Source organism: Mirounga angustirostris, unplaced genomic scaffold, assembly GCF_029215605.1.
Source record: "Mirounga angustirostris isolate CCGP_5_RB_7025 unplaced genomic scaffold, mMirAng1.0.hap1 SCAF_7, whole genome shotgun sequence".
Taxonomy (NCBI): domain Eukaryota; kingdom Metazoa; phylum Chordata; class Mammalia; order Carnivora; family Phocidae; genus Mirounga; species Mirounga angustirostris.
Genome location: NW_026991715.1, coordinates 143,116,600 through 143,130,741, shown reverse-complemented (window position 1 = coordinate 143,130,741; position 14,142 = coordinate 143,116,600). Strand labels below are relative to the sequence as shown.

The window sequence follows — 14,142 nt, the reverse complement described above, 5'->3', positions numbered from 1 at the left end:
GGTCTGTCTCAGACCCAGGTCTACCCCACTGACATCACTGGCAACTGGAAGTGAATGTTGGGTCTAGGAGCCCCTTTGTGGCTGAGCAGGGACACCCTTGTCCCTAACCCTCCTGACGGCGTCAGAGTACATTTCGCTCTGTTTGCCCAGGTGACAGTGTTATAGCTCTAGCTCTACTAGTCATCACTCACTTCGGTTAGGTTTCATTGTCACAAAAGGCCCACGAAGCAGACATTACTATCTCTACACAAAGAAACGGAGACTATGGACCATGAACAATTTCCCAAGAGCACACAGCTCAGTAAGTGGCAGGACTGGGAAACCAAGCCTTGTTGTCTTTGCAGGGCCAGGCCAAGACATGGTTGTCCCAGGCTACCAAGAATTTTGCGTCCATTCAAATTGATATTCTATAAACATTGTTTCTTTAAATTTCCACTCAAGGATTATCTAGGGCACTCTTGGGGGGCTCCCCATATACATTGCATGGGTTATAGAAGGAGCTGTATGTGTGTATGTGTGTGGGGGGGGGGAGGAAACTGAGGTTAATGGGTGCCATTTTCTTAGTTACACCAGAGACATTTTAGTGCTAGTATGGACTAGCACTATGGAGCTGTCATGCCCTGAGTCCAGCTCTCTCATCGCACTCTTGTGTCTCAGCAAACGGTAACCTTCCATCCTCAACTCCTAAAAGTGCCTAGAAGGTGGGCTCCCTGCTTGGGCAGCCAGTAGGCTGGACTCCATGCTTTTCCCAGTGTTGCTGCTTTTGCCTGAACAACTTCACTTTTATCTATATCATACTGTATACCCCAGGTCTTCATTGGACGCCTTTGCACAGTGAAGCGTATGGGGCACGGAATGGGTTCTGCAGCCAAAAAAATATTTGTTTAAAAAAAAAAAAGTTTTTCCAGGTGACATGATTAGCCTTGTTGCAGGTATGAATGTGAGAAAAAGAAAGAGATCTGTTTTGCTGACAGTCAGTTGCATATCTTTGAATGAATATATTTCTATTTTCTTGATCTGGGCGTTTTCTTCTTTTATGTGTACAGATGCATACAGCAATGTAACAAACATGGTAGAGGAGAGTATAATCTAGATTAAAATCCTCACTGGAGATAACTGTAAATAAAGTGAGTCCATGAATTACAGGTGAAATTCCTTATCTTAAATGACCAAAGTAAGTACCTCTGGGACTGATTCTGCTTTGGCTCTCAATATCAATCTCAAGTCCACAGATAATTAATCACTTGATGAAACACAGTACCAAAGAGGCCAAGGACATGGGTTTGATCATCTGAGGCCAGTTAGCTTCACTTTATATCATCTTCCCCAACTGTGGATGAATCAGGCAAATCCATGAGCAGAAAAAGAAATTATTCAAAGCATATGCCCAGCTGAAATGCCTCATTATTGGTAATCTGCCACATGTATAACCTGATCCTCTTTATCTCTTGAGGGTTAAAATAAAATAAATATCAACTAAATCTCATCATTCCTGCAAGAGTATCAGCTCCACAGAGAGGGATGTTTTCTATTTTAATTTTTGCAATATCCCCAGGGCCTAGAACAGTCCCTGGCACATAGTAGAGCCTCAATTGATATCTAATGAGTGGATAAATTAACCAAATTAATCATTTACAAGCCACTCTCAAGTAATTAAGGGCTGGAAAACATTATTCTAGTGCAATCTGAGCCCATGATTGCAGGCTCGGAATTCAGTCAATAAGCTCCTAGGTCTTCAATACTGTTGTGTCTCAAGCATAAACCACTGCACAAAATCCTACCATGAATGTGGATTATAGCTTTCCCTCAATTTACAGCAAATATAACTAAGCTTACCTCACCTATATCCTACTTCAATGTGTTGATTGACGAACATGGAGGGAAGTGGTTCTCCTGCTCACTTCCATGTAGAGACCTCTCTACAAAGTCAACCCACTTTCCATGTCTTCCAACAAATTTATTTGGAAGAGGAAGCCTTCCTCTTTTCCAGCATTTTCATTTTGACCCACAGGGCCCATTTGCCCTGGGAGTGGCCGTTGTGTGATGCTTCCTAGAGCATCCAAACCTGATCTTTAACTGGCTGGGAGACTCACAGCCCAGCAACTCTCCACTCCTGTGCTTTTCACATCCTGCCTTCTCTTAGCCCCATCCTTTCATTTCTCCTGGTGAAGGGCCACACACACAGAGGAAGCGCACGGCACCTCCTTCCCACATGAAGAGCACTCCAGCAAAGTGGTTTCGGGAAGGAAAAGACACTCCACAATGGCTAATCCCACTCACAGCAGGTGCTACAGTGAAGTCCTCCTTTATACAATGAGAGCTGCGCTCCCCTCCATTGCAAAGAGACAGCACTTAAACTGAGAAGATCCCATCAATCTTCTTGTCCTAAAAGTAAGTTCTGGAATCTTGTCTATTTTCGCTGGAGTTCTCAGGACCCCCAAATCTCCCCATTTACTCACACGCTTATCTGTCATTCTTTCCAGGCCAGTAAAAGATCCCCTATTTACCTTTTACAATATGTGGATTTTTCACCCAAATCTATCCAAAACCCATTGGAGGGATGTCCCCATCACCACGACCTGCTGGAGGGATGTCCCCATCACCACAACCTTCTCTGCCCCCAACATTCCATCATCCACATTCTAACTCACACTCTGTTTTCTGCACACCAAATTTTGAGATCTGATCAAAGGTCCTTAGTGGGCCTGCACATGGCCACATATTCTATCTTCCCTCCCACCCCACAATGGAAATCAGGAATACCTCTCTTGTGGAATTCCAAGAGTTCCCTCTGGCCACAGGCGCCATATAATTCAAGTAGCCATATAATTTCACCCACAAGCCAAAATATATATGATGCCACCATTCACATTACCTATGGCACAGGAACGAAATCCAAAAATTCCCTTATTCATCACAATAAACCAGAGTACTTAAAGCTGGCTGCTCATTAGAATCATGGGGAGTTTTAAAATACTGATGCCCACCTCTACCCCAGAACTCTAACTTATCTTGTCCCAAGGGGGCCCTGGGCACTGGCATTTCTCAGGCAATTCTAACCTACAATACTGTTCCAAAGGAAATCATTTTATGAACCGATCGTGATTGAGGAGTACGACCAGGTTCTCACCTGAGGTAGGAACTTAACGGAGAAAGCCCAGGGGCGTAAATTTGGGATGACGCCAACTCGAGACGTCTTTTTTCCTTCTCATTACTGGCATGATGCCAACGCTGACCATCAGCCCTAAACCTGATGAGGCCCAGAAGTGTTCCCAGCTGCCCAGTCATGGAATACAGCAGCACCTGGCACAAAGTAAGCATTCGACAGGTGTTTGTGGCACGGATGGATTTTGTGGCACGGATGGATTTTGTGGCACGGATGGATTTTGCCCTTAGCCGCGCTCTCCCAGGGTCCAGCTGTGGCATGATGGTGATGTGGGCATCTTGAGCATTAACTCATTCAGGCTCAGGAATACGCACCGAAGCATTAACAAGTAGTACCTGCCCCCTCCCCACTCCCCAGCTGAATCCTAGAGCCATTCACCTCCCTGAGCTGCAAGAGAATTGTTTTCATATTGTATACTCTATTGTATGTGTGAAATGTGTTCACCGGCCGAACATGCCTGGGCCTGATGAACAGAGTACACTGAGACCTGTTTGGCTGTTTTGCCAGAGGATAACAAAACACACACCCTTTAAACTTTCAAAAGATATCTGAGAGCAAAGGTTCTTTTCTGTCTTGGTTTCTACCCACGCACTCTCAAGGAACAATGGTGGCCCCACCTGCAGAGTTTCTCAGCAGGGGAAGGCACTGTGCCTCCCCCAAGGGGCCTGCCCCTTCTCTTCCCCTCCGCCCAGTCTCTATGCCTCCGAGAATCACTATTTAGAAAAGCCTAGCAATCTGAAATTCGATGAGCAACAATATTCCCTAGCACAAGTGCATACAGGGCAAAACATGAACAATATACATCCCTGCAGATAGGAGAGAACTAGTCTTCATTTTAAAATCAGCTTTGCAATTAAGGTGAATTTAAGTCAAGAGGACCGTCACAAACCTTTCGAGTTTTCTTCTGAAAGTCAACAAAGTCAACCAGCAAAATTACATATTTCGGTTTAATTTTAGAGAAGGAAAGAAAACAGAATCCCTAAGTCTGGAACTCATGTCCATTGAACACTTTTAAGTTCATATTAAGCTCTGTTCATCTGTGAGAAAAGCAGAAAGAAGGCAGACATATCTGGGCCATATTTTTGTAAATAAGTGAGTGAATATATACAGAATTATTTCAGGTTTTTTCATGGAAAGCATTTGTGTTTACTATACAACAGAAAGGATGTATGGCTTCACTTTTCTAAACTGAGGAGCTTATGGTACTTTTGGTTGTTATTTGTATTTTTTGTTGTTGTTGTTGTTATTTGTATTATAAGATAGCATCATTGCAGTAATACCTTTAGACCAAGGTTCTGGACATAGAGATTTATAGTTTTTATGTTAAGTAGCTTTGGAATCTTGGTCATTGATTATTTTAGGTCACAAAGTTATAATTTAATAAATTGTCGTATCAGTGCACTATGTAGAAAATGTGTAATTATTTACATACTACACTGCAACCTTATTGAGGTAATTCTGTTAATCTCATTCTTCAGTGGAGAGAACAGAACCAGCACCCAAAATATAGAAATGAAACCCCCCAAAAGCTTACTCCCAAACGGTAGCTCGTGCCAAAGAAGAATATAATTCATTAAACCATACATAGTCAAGATACAAAATCATCGAGTTTAATGTTTTAGACTTGGTAGTAAGGTACAGGAAAAATATTCAGACACGTGAGAAGTTTAATTCACTCACTTTATTAACTATGCATAAAATTAAGGCCTATCAGTGTCAGGCTCTGTGCTAGGGGAAGACTATCTAAACCTGAAAGCCCATCACCCCTGTCCTCCAGGAACTCACAATCTAGTGAGGGAAGGGGATATGTAGACAAATGTCACTTCCCTGCTGCGATAGGACAAGGGCACTAGCAGATGCAGAAGCAAAGTGCTAGGAGGGCTTCTCAGAGGAGGTGCTGCTGGCATTTGGTCTTAAAGAATGAGTGTTTGCAGGCAAACAAGTTCCAGAGCTCAGCTGGAAGTTGTTGACCTTGGAAAGGATGCATCAGAATGGTGGGGCTGGGGAAGTGGAGGGTGGCTGGTGGCGCAGTGCTGAGCAATGCAGAGACTGCATCCCTGCTGTTTGGTGGTGAAAGAGCAGGTTGCAAGGCTAGCCAGAATCACCTGGGCTGCTGGGGATGCACAGCAAACACAGAGATACCGCCCTGAGGAAGCGTGGGTTAATGTTGAGAACAGAGTCCTAGAGCAACCTCCACCTTTCTCCCAACATCCCTTGGCAGGAAAAGGTTCCAAATCCCTCTCTGCATCTGCCTAAGAAAAACCCCAGAGCTGAGCCCTTTGCCAGGGAAGTTCATTTTTCAATGTGATTCCAAAGGCACATCCTTGCATCTCCCGGTCTGTAACCTCATGTCCAGGCCTACAGAAAAGGGGGAATGATTCCAAAGAGCCTCGAGAACTTGCCACCTAGAATCTGCCTTGACTATCTCCGGTTATCAACAAAAACCTTCCAGGTCTGAAAGAATGCCAAGTCACCAATGCGTCCTGAAGGCATTTCTCCCCCTCAGACTGAGCATCATCCCCAAAGACTCAGCATGTATCCCTCCAAGTAGTTACTGTTGGGGCGGCAATGTGCACGAAAGCCGGAAGATACAGTCCTCTTTTTTTTTTCCTGTATTTGAAATATCAGCATGTAGCATTATGAACCACAAACATTAGTAAACAAACACGTTTCTCACAAATGCATCAGAACATGACTTTGAATTGTTTTTAGGTATTTTTCCACCCAGGTGTGAAATATGATCATCCAAGACGCCCTTGCAAATTTACAGACAACAGCTCCTTACCGTTAAAATGCGGGTGACGCTCTGCTTCCAGAGCTGTCTCCTACCGATCTGAAACATCACAGAAGTCTGTTCAGGGCATGCAGTGGTCAGAGCTCTTCCTGAATGATCCTCTAACTCGGGGAGGCCTACTCCTCATCCAACCAAGCTTTCAAGAGAAAACTTCTCTGAAGGACCAGAAATCCACCCTCACATTTCCACTTTGCATGTACTATTCACCATATTCCAGGGTTCCTTCTAGAGTCTCTCCCCTTGGGCCTCTCCTCTGTTCCAAAGCCTGTTGTTAGGGCAATGCCGTTGACAGCCATATGGTTTAACCGTGCCTCTCGGGCGTGTTCCTCAGCCAATCAAAGCATCTGAACTGCTCGGTTACAACACTCCTGATGGTCCTTTAATTCTAGACGCTTCCCAACAGTAAGCTTGGAGTCAATAGATATTTGAATAATTTATTTGAACAGTGAGAAACTTTAGACTGTATCAAAATAGAAAGCAGAGAAAGCCACTCTGAATAAATCGCTCAAGTCAAGAAATTCAGGATTACTTTGCCTCAACAACTTTGTGTGCACAATTAACTGCCAGCTTTGTGACTAATTGTGACTAATTGCCAGATAGGCTAATTGTGACCCAAAGGAGCCATTTCCTCCCCATAAAGAACAGAAGCCTATTTCATATGCAAATAACAAATGATGTCCATAAATTACTTTTGCTCACCCAGTTGCACATACAAATAAACCAAGGTAATTTATTCTATGTGAGTAAACATCTTGATCATCCTTACTAGGAGGACAAGAACGGCAAACCACAGCCAGCATGATCTGAGGACTCTAATATGTATGGTTTCTCTCAACAAGATGAATAAAAAGCAGGACACTTAAGGATGGGCATTTTAAATCTAGGATTTAGACCCTGGAGTTCAAGTCTCGGGAACTCAAATCCCAAGGATAATCAGGAAACAGAGGACTCATCCAGCTAATATTCTGCTAATTAACCTTATAAGACTGACAGGAAAGTGAAGATGCTAATTTGGTTTTAAAACACCTACTGCTTGGGGCACCTGGGTGGCTCAGTCGTTAGGCGTCTGCCTTTGGCTCAGGTCATGATCCCGGGGTTCTGGTATCGAGCCCCACATCGGGCTCCCTGCTCCGCGGGAAGCCTCCCTCTCCCACTCCCCCTGCTTGTGTTCACTTTCTCGCTGTGTCTTTCTGTCAGATAAATAAATAAAATCTTTAAAAAAAAAAAAAAAAACACCTACTGCTTAGGAGGCGAGTCTGGTACCTGAACTTGGGAGATTCACATGGTCAACACTAACACCAACACTAGGGAGTGGCCTCCACGAGTAGGGTTAATACAAGAGACAAGAGACAAGACTCAGACCTGAATATAAGCAAAAAAATAGAGCATAGGAAGTTAGAGTTTGTTTATGGGACATTTTTGAAATCAACCTCTGGGTATTGGTGAGAGGCTGCTTCCTGTTCTAATTGTGAATGAAGATGGTATCTAGACTACAAGTCATTCTCCTCTACGTGGTGTTAAAAGGTCACCAGCAAATAGCAGTATTTTCTCATCTCCCTTGCTCAGCATCTTAGTATCAGTCCCAAGAATCCTCAGTGAATGCATGACCTCTGGACAGAGGTTACACTTCATTATGTGTCTGCTTATCTTTCATTAGTTACATTACACAGCACTTCCCTAACGGTACGTCAGGCACTGTCCTCGTTCCGGCAGCCCATTTACAACATTATCTCTTTGGGGAGAGTTACCTTCTGGAAAAATTTCCACAGATGGCTGATGGCATTCATTCTGTGTTTGGCAGGCGTAACCGTGGCTCTCTTGAGGCTTCATGGTAAACTGCAAAGTCTTCCAACCTCTATGGCCGAATTTCAACCACCCTTGGGCATGACAGGGGCAGGTGTCTTAAGGGATCCCCTCAAATGGAGGAGGCTAACTGAGAATTGTCATTAGCAGCACAAACAAGGCAAAGCACAAGCCTGAATCTACATCTGACCATCTGCCCCCTCATTGTCGGCCTGAAATAAAATTGATTTCTGGTTGCTGGAGAAGAGTTGTCAAACATTACTTGGAGGAAGACTCAGGAGGGTTTCCGTATGAGTGCTTTCCACCACACAACAGTGGGCAAGACTCCTCCTACAGGAACTCCTAGGCCAGGGTCTCTCCGGCCCTATCTGGGCAGACAACACACTCTTCCAGGCTGAGAATACTGGCCATAAACAAATCTTAAATCAGACACAATGAGAAAATAAGAGTGGACAATGGGCCTCACAGAGGCAGGAGATTTCATCCAGAAATCCAAGTACCTTCAGGCAAGGTTTAAAGTTCCACTTTCTTTCTTTCATTCATTCACTCATTCATTTATTCAACAATGTCTGTGAGTGCCTTATATGGGGCAAGGCAACAATACTGCATATGAAGCATAGAGCAGTTAATTAAAAAACACTTAATCAAACAGTAAAACATTAATTATGACATGCATAATTATTTTATGGAACACTCAAAGAGAAAGATAAAATGCTACCAATTAAACACAACCTCAATTTTAAGAGGCATTCTGAAATCGCAGATGTTAAAATGTGAAATATGTACATCTCAGAATCAATGAAAAACCATCCTGCCTTCATTGAGGGAAGATATTAAACAAATAACATAATGATAAATCTATAATTATAAATAAGATATAATTACCAATTGTGAAACATGCCTTAGAAAAAGCAAAGACGGTGCAAGATTCGCCTGGATCTGTATTCTGAGTTATGACCACGTCGTGCTCACATTCCTGGACTCTCCATCCCTGAATTATGGAGAGTCACCTACTCGGGGCCTTGCAGCCTTGTGTGTACAACTTATGCCATGTGCTGATATAGAAAGTACAAGCACTGAGGTCAGACAGACCCAGATTTAAATCCCAGCTTGGTCCTCTTCCAGCAAGAGGACATCAAAGCTTTTCTTTCCTAAGTTGTGAAATAGAAAATAAGCCCACCTACCCACGAAACTTGTGATGATTTAATTCTAAGTAAAATTCCTGGATCCTCACAGGCATCTCATAGATGAAACATATAACTATATTTTTTAGTTGCAAAAAAAGGTAGAGCTACCTTTTTGCAGAGAAATTCCCAAGGAATTGAATGTAACCCACCAATTCCAGTCTAAGGCTGCTTGAAAATTTTGGTCTTGATTTCTGAGTCGGTCCCAAGAAAGAAATGGATCCAAGTTTTATCAGTCACCATCTACACATTTTTTGCTGATTTCCATCTCTGGGAATGTGTTACTGAGGCCAGCAGATCCAAACACATTCATCAGTTTAACGGCCTTGTAAACAATGATACAGAGGGCAGCATATAAAAATGGCAGATGCGTTCAGTGGGATGAGAAAGTACCATATTTTATCCATCCTGAGTTGCCCCTTTTTTGTACTTTTTACTGTATCAAAATTAGGTGCATCTGATAGGCAGCGTTGTAACTGCCGTTGGTCGGCCACCTTCATGAGGGAGTTGTTATTACCAGAGTTTGTGCAAACTCAGTTGTCCCTCTGGTGGCTTGACGGGGCCACAGCAGCACCTCGATGGGAATAAACCACTGGCAACGCATTTGAGGAAGGAATGTATGTCCTGGCTGTTTTCTGAAAATCTTCCACTGACACCTTCTGGGAAGATCAAGAAAACACCAGCATCACAACTTACAGAGTGAGTGACTGTGGAGGGAAAGAATCCCAGAAGAGTCACACCCTGAATATGAAGAAGTTTTAGAAATTTCTTAGCCAATTCATTGCACTTATTTTTGTATGGATGCACAAGAGGGATATATGGCTTGTTTGATCTGTGTTTAAGTAAGTCTAAGACAGCTTTTTCAATTAAATTAAACTTCTAGAAAAGCAATGCATCCTAGTTTAATTGACAGCTGTTTTCTCATCTTACTGGTAAATGAAACAGTTCTATGTCCTGTATGTGAAGATGACTTAGATCAGATGAAAAATGATGATCAAAGAAAACCTCTTGGAGAAGGTAGGATTTAAGTCAAGCCTTGTAGAAGAGTAAGATTCAAATTGGAAGAGGTCGGGCATAACATGTGGAAAAAATAATGAAGAAAGCATAGAGACTGGAATTCAAAAGAAAGCCTGTCTTGTGCTACAGTTGTGAGGATACATGACTGATTTATCTCTGACAGGTATGTGGAGGCTGAACCGTGGGTGTCAACCTCAGGTGGATGGTCCTAGCAGGCATTAGGGAGTCACTGAAGAGCATGTTGGTTAAAGTCCTATTTAGGAAGGTTATGCTAGTGTTGTATGCAGGAAGGATTGGGATGGCGAAAGACTGAAGTCAGTATCCTGGGCATGAGGAAATAAAGGATTTGATAGAGGGGGCGGAAGCAGGGGGTCACCCAAGCTACTCAAAAAGCAAACAAAGAAGCTAAATAAAAAGAGGCAAGTCCTCTTGTCCCAGCCTCCATGTTGCTACCTCCAAGCTATTTCTACATACAAATCCTGGTTGAAGAAGGAATGGGAAAAAACAGACAGATGGAACTTGACAGTCAGTGATGGAGGAAAGAAGACCCAGGTGTCAAAGATGGGTTCCATTTTGTCAAGCTCGGGTAAAGGGAAGAATCATAATAACTCAAACAGGAATGGGGAAATCTGGAGAAAGAACATTTTGGAGACTAGGTGACTAAAGAAATGTAAACAAAGCTCTCATTCTATACTTTTCCTATGGGTCTTTTCATCTTGAAAACACGAACTCTGTATCTGCAAGAGCAAAACATCCAGTACTTTTTTCTTGATTCTATCAGAATTTTAAAAATCACAATAGAAGAAAAAAACTCTTAATAAAAAGGAATGAAAAATATATTCATTCAATAATGATTTGAGCTGCCTCCCCTCACAGGGAAATGATCTTAAGAGCTTCAAAAGAAGTGGTAAGCGTTGTTGGTTTTGCCCCTATTTCTATGTGTTGAAATTGTACAGCAAAAGCTAAGAAAGATGCATAGGTTTACTGAAAGTCTCATCTGCCAAAGTTCAAAAAGGAGGAAGGGGGGAAAGGCAGGAAAAATCCCAAAGGAGGATTCAGAAAGCTGATCCATTTAGAGTCAAGCATACACTAAACAGAACATCCAAGTTCTGCAGGCAGAGCCTGGAGGAAGAGGGATGCTCTGTGCTAAATGCATCTTCCAGATGTTGTTCCTTCCGTACAGAGCCTCTCAAGTAGAAAGTGTAAGGATTAGGAACTTTGGGGACCAGAAGAGAGATATGCCAAAGGAAAGAGAATCTCAGGAACTTCTTTCCGTCTTTTCTTGCCTTTTCCTTGGTGACACTTCCACTTAGCTCCATAGAAGTAGTGTTGTCCTGGTTTGGGAAGCCACACTTACGATCCTGATACCCACATGCTCCTTAGTTAACATTGATAAACCACCAGCCACACCGGCCACCATTTCCCCATGAATAACATGAGGTAGGTGGCAAGATAATCTTGCAGGCACCATCCAGCTCCAAACAAAATGCATGGCCTAAGTGAGTGATCTCTGCCACTTGGACCTCATGCATACAGCATGCTTAAAGTTACCAGAAGGTTCTCTTAATATGAAATCTTCATGTACAATCTTATCACATTCTCATACAAAACACTGGGAAAATTCTGATATCACTGGAATCATTTGAAATGATTTTGATCACTTTAACATTGCAGTGCTAGGACATCTTTGATAATATTGTTTTCCCCATAGGAATTTTTTTCCATTCTAGATGCCCAAAGCTTGAATAAATGATGCTCCATGAACCATGATACTTGTTCCTTGTGAATAAATGCTGCAGTGTTTTAAAAAAATTCTTCTCCCAAACCTAAACCTAAGGCTCAGCAACTCTGAATGGATATATGGAAATCAAGTCTTGGGTGCATATCATAGAGTTTCTTATAGTAAGTCCTTCTAGCATTGGGCTTTTGGGTTGGCTGCTTAGCATGGTTATAATTGTCCATATTGAACTTTTCCAGACCGTACTGCCTAGCTTAGTTATACCAGTCAGTCCTTGTTTAGGACCAAAATTTCAGTAACATATCACATACAACTGAGAAAAATAATGCTTCTTTAATCAGATTCTGTTTATAGTTATAATCTAAATGATAATCAACGGCTTGGGAATGATCCTATGCCTTAACTACTTGTTCTTTCAGAAATTCAAGGTCCAAGCAAATATAAGACCAGTATTAATTACAAAGATACAAAGAGAACCCTTACTAATGTGATAATTCTTGCTTTGTGAAAGCAGTAGACACAAATGATATTTACTGTTATATTACCTTTTAGTTGCTATCGTTCCACATGGGCATCCAAAGGCACAAAGGCATGATCAGTTTTACAAATATAAAACAACAAAAACTCCAACTCAGGGTCCCTCTTTCTTGGTTCTGATTTAGTTTACCAGGTATTTATTTAGGAGAAAACTATTTCATGACATAAGTCACTGCCCATACCAAGATTTGGTCTCTGGCATTGAAGGTGTCTAAAAGCAATAAATAATACTGAGAAATTCCCCAACTCACATCCACCTGCTCCTGCTGACTCCCACCACATACAATTCTGCAGGAGCTCATGACTACAGCTGCAGAAATGAGTCTCAGGGGCCCAGGTCTCCCTGGGGGGTCATTTTGAGGGTATCTGCTATTTGTGCTTATTTTGGTTAAACAGGAAAGAGAATGTAGAGTTAGGTTCACCAGAAAACATTTAAAAACTCAATACTGTACTCAGTTCCTCTTTTGCTTTTCTCTTGTGCCAAAATATTGTAACATGGTAACCTCAAAATCCTGTTCCTTTTCTATAGAAATATTTAAAGAGAAAAGTGAATCAAATGTCATTCAGTGCAAAATCAAGTCCCGATATTAGAAATTATTAGTTGATTCACTCAAGAGCCATCTTCTAAAGGCAACGAAGAATAACTCCAGCCTAGGGCCTCGACCACTCTCCCGTTGGAAGCATGTTAATGACTGCTATGCAGAAGAACTTCCCAACTTATGATAGCTGGACTTTGCAAACCCGTTTACTATGATTTTATCATAAATAAAAACCCATGAAAATAACCAAGACACATTTATAAATATGCTAAGCAGTGGTTAGCAGTCACGACCATGCCAAGGAATCTGGCAGGAACATGAAAGGCACTGACTTGTAAGGCCGAAAAAACTTTGACTCCAAGAATGTGATCAGATATAGAAAATCCATGCAACTGAAACCAAGCAGTCATTTCTGGAAAGAATGGTTTGCCCCTCTTTGAAAAGCTTAAGGATAAACTTGGGGAGACATCAAAGGAAGATTTTCTAGCCAGAGCCTAGAATGATTTGATCACCTCAGAAAGAGAGCAATTGATCAGAGTTCCAGGGCAAATTGAGATGCTTTGCTTCTGGTCACCCCTGACCACCACTGCAAACTCCTAGAGACCAGAGATGGAGCTGTCTTGTCGCGACTATATTTCTGGGTCTTCACATTGCTTTATTCAGTGAAGGAAGAACAGTCCATTCATAACCTCACCCAGGAGCTAATTATGTTTTTAAACCCCAAAACAAACCACAGTGACAAATAAGTTATTCTGCTACCAACAAAGCAAAATTTATATTGCCAAGGAAAACAAAAATAACCCAACATATTCACCTGTTGCGGTATTCTACATCTCGTCTTTCTTAAAGACCATGACATAATTTACAATAAAGATCATTACTACCTATAGATTTCACAAGGCAAATTTCAAACACCGGTGTTTCTTTCCACAGCGAAAATGCTAAAATATCATTTCAGAGAGCAAACATAAAGTCTATTACTGCATATGTAAAGAATAAATTGGTTTTTATTGCTAACAAAACTAAATTATATAAACACTCTGCAAACCAAATGTTCTTTCGAAGCTTCTATAAGGATGAGTTTCAATGCTTACTTCTTACCAAAACCAGCACCGCAACTTCCCTGACAGCAGAGATAAAAGGACACCATTAATATTAGGGTATACATACATTTCCTATCGTAAGTACATTTAACAATGCTTCATAATGCAATACCTAGTTTTTGCTCCTTAAAGAACCGCCAGCTTCCTGATTTTCTATTATTAACTCTTCCACTGAAAACTGTCAATACAGTTAATTATATAAATCAATTTCCACTGACTAAAGTGAATTTGATTTTCATGGGGATATAAATATACCAGGTA

The 14,142-nt window shown here is 41.7% G+C and overlaps 1 protein-coding gene across 3 annotated transcripts in view; it reads right to left on the bottom strand.

The window, feature by feature from the left end:
- DNAH5 (dynein axonemal heavy chain 5) overlaps positions 1-14,142 on the bottom strand; it is a 273,454-nt gene that overhangs the window by 217,519 nt on the left and 41,793 nt on the right. The gene's annotated exons all lie outside the window — the stretch shown is intronic.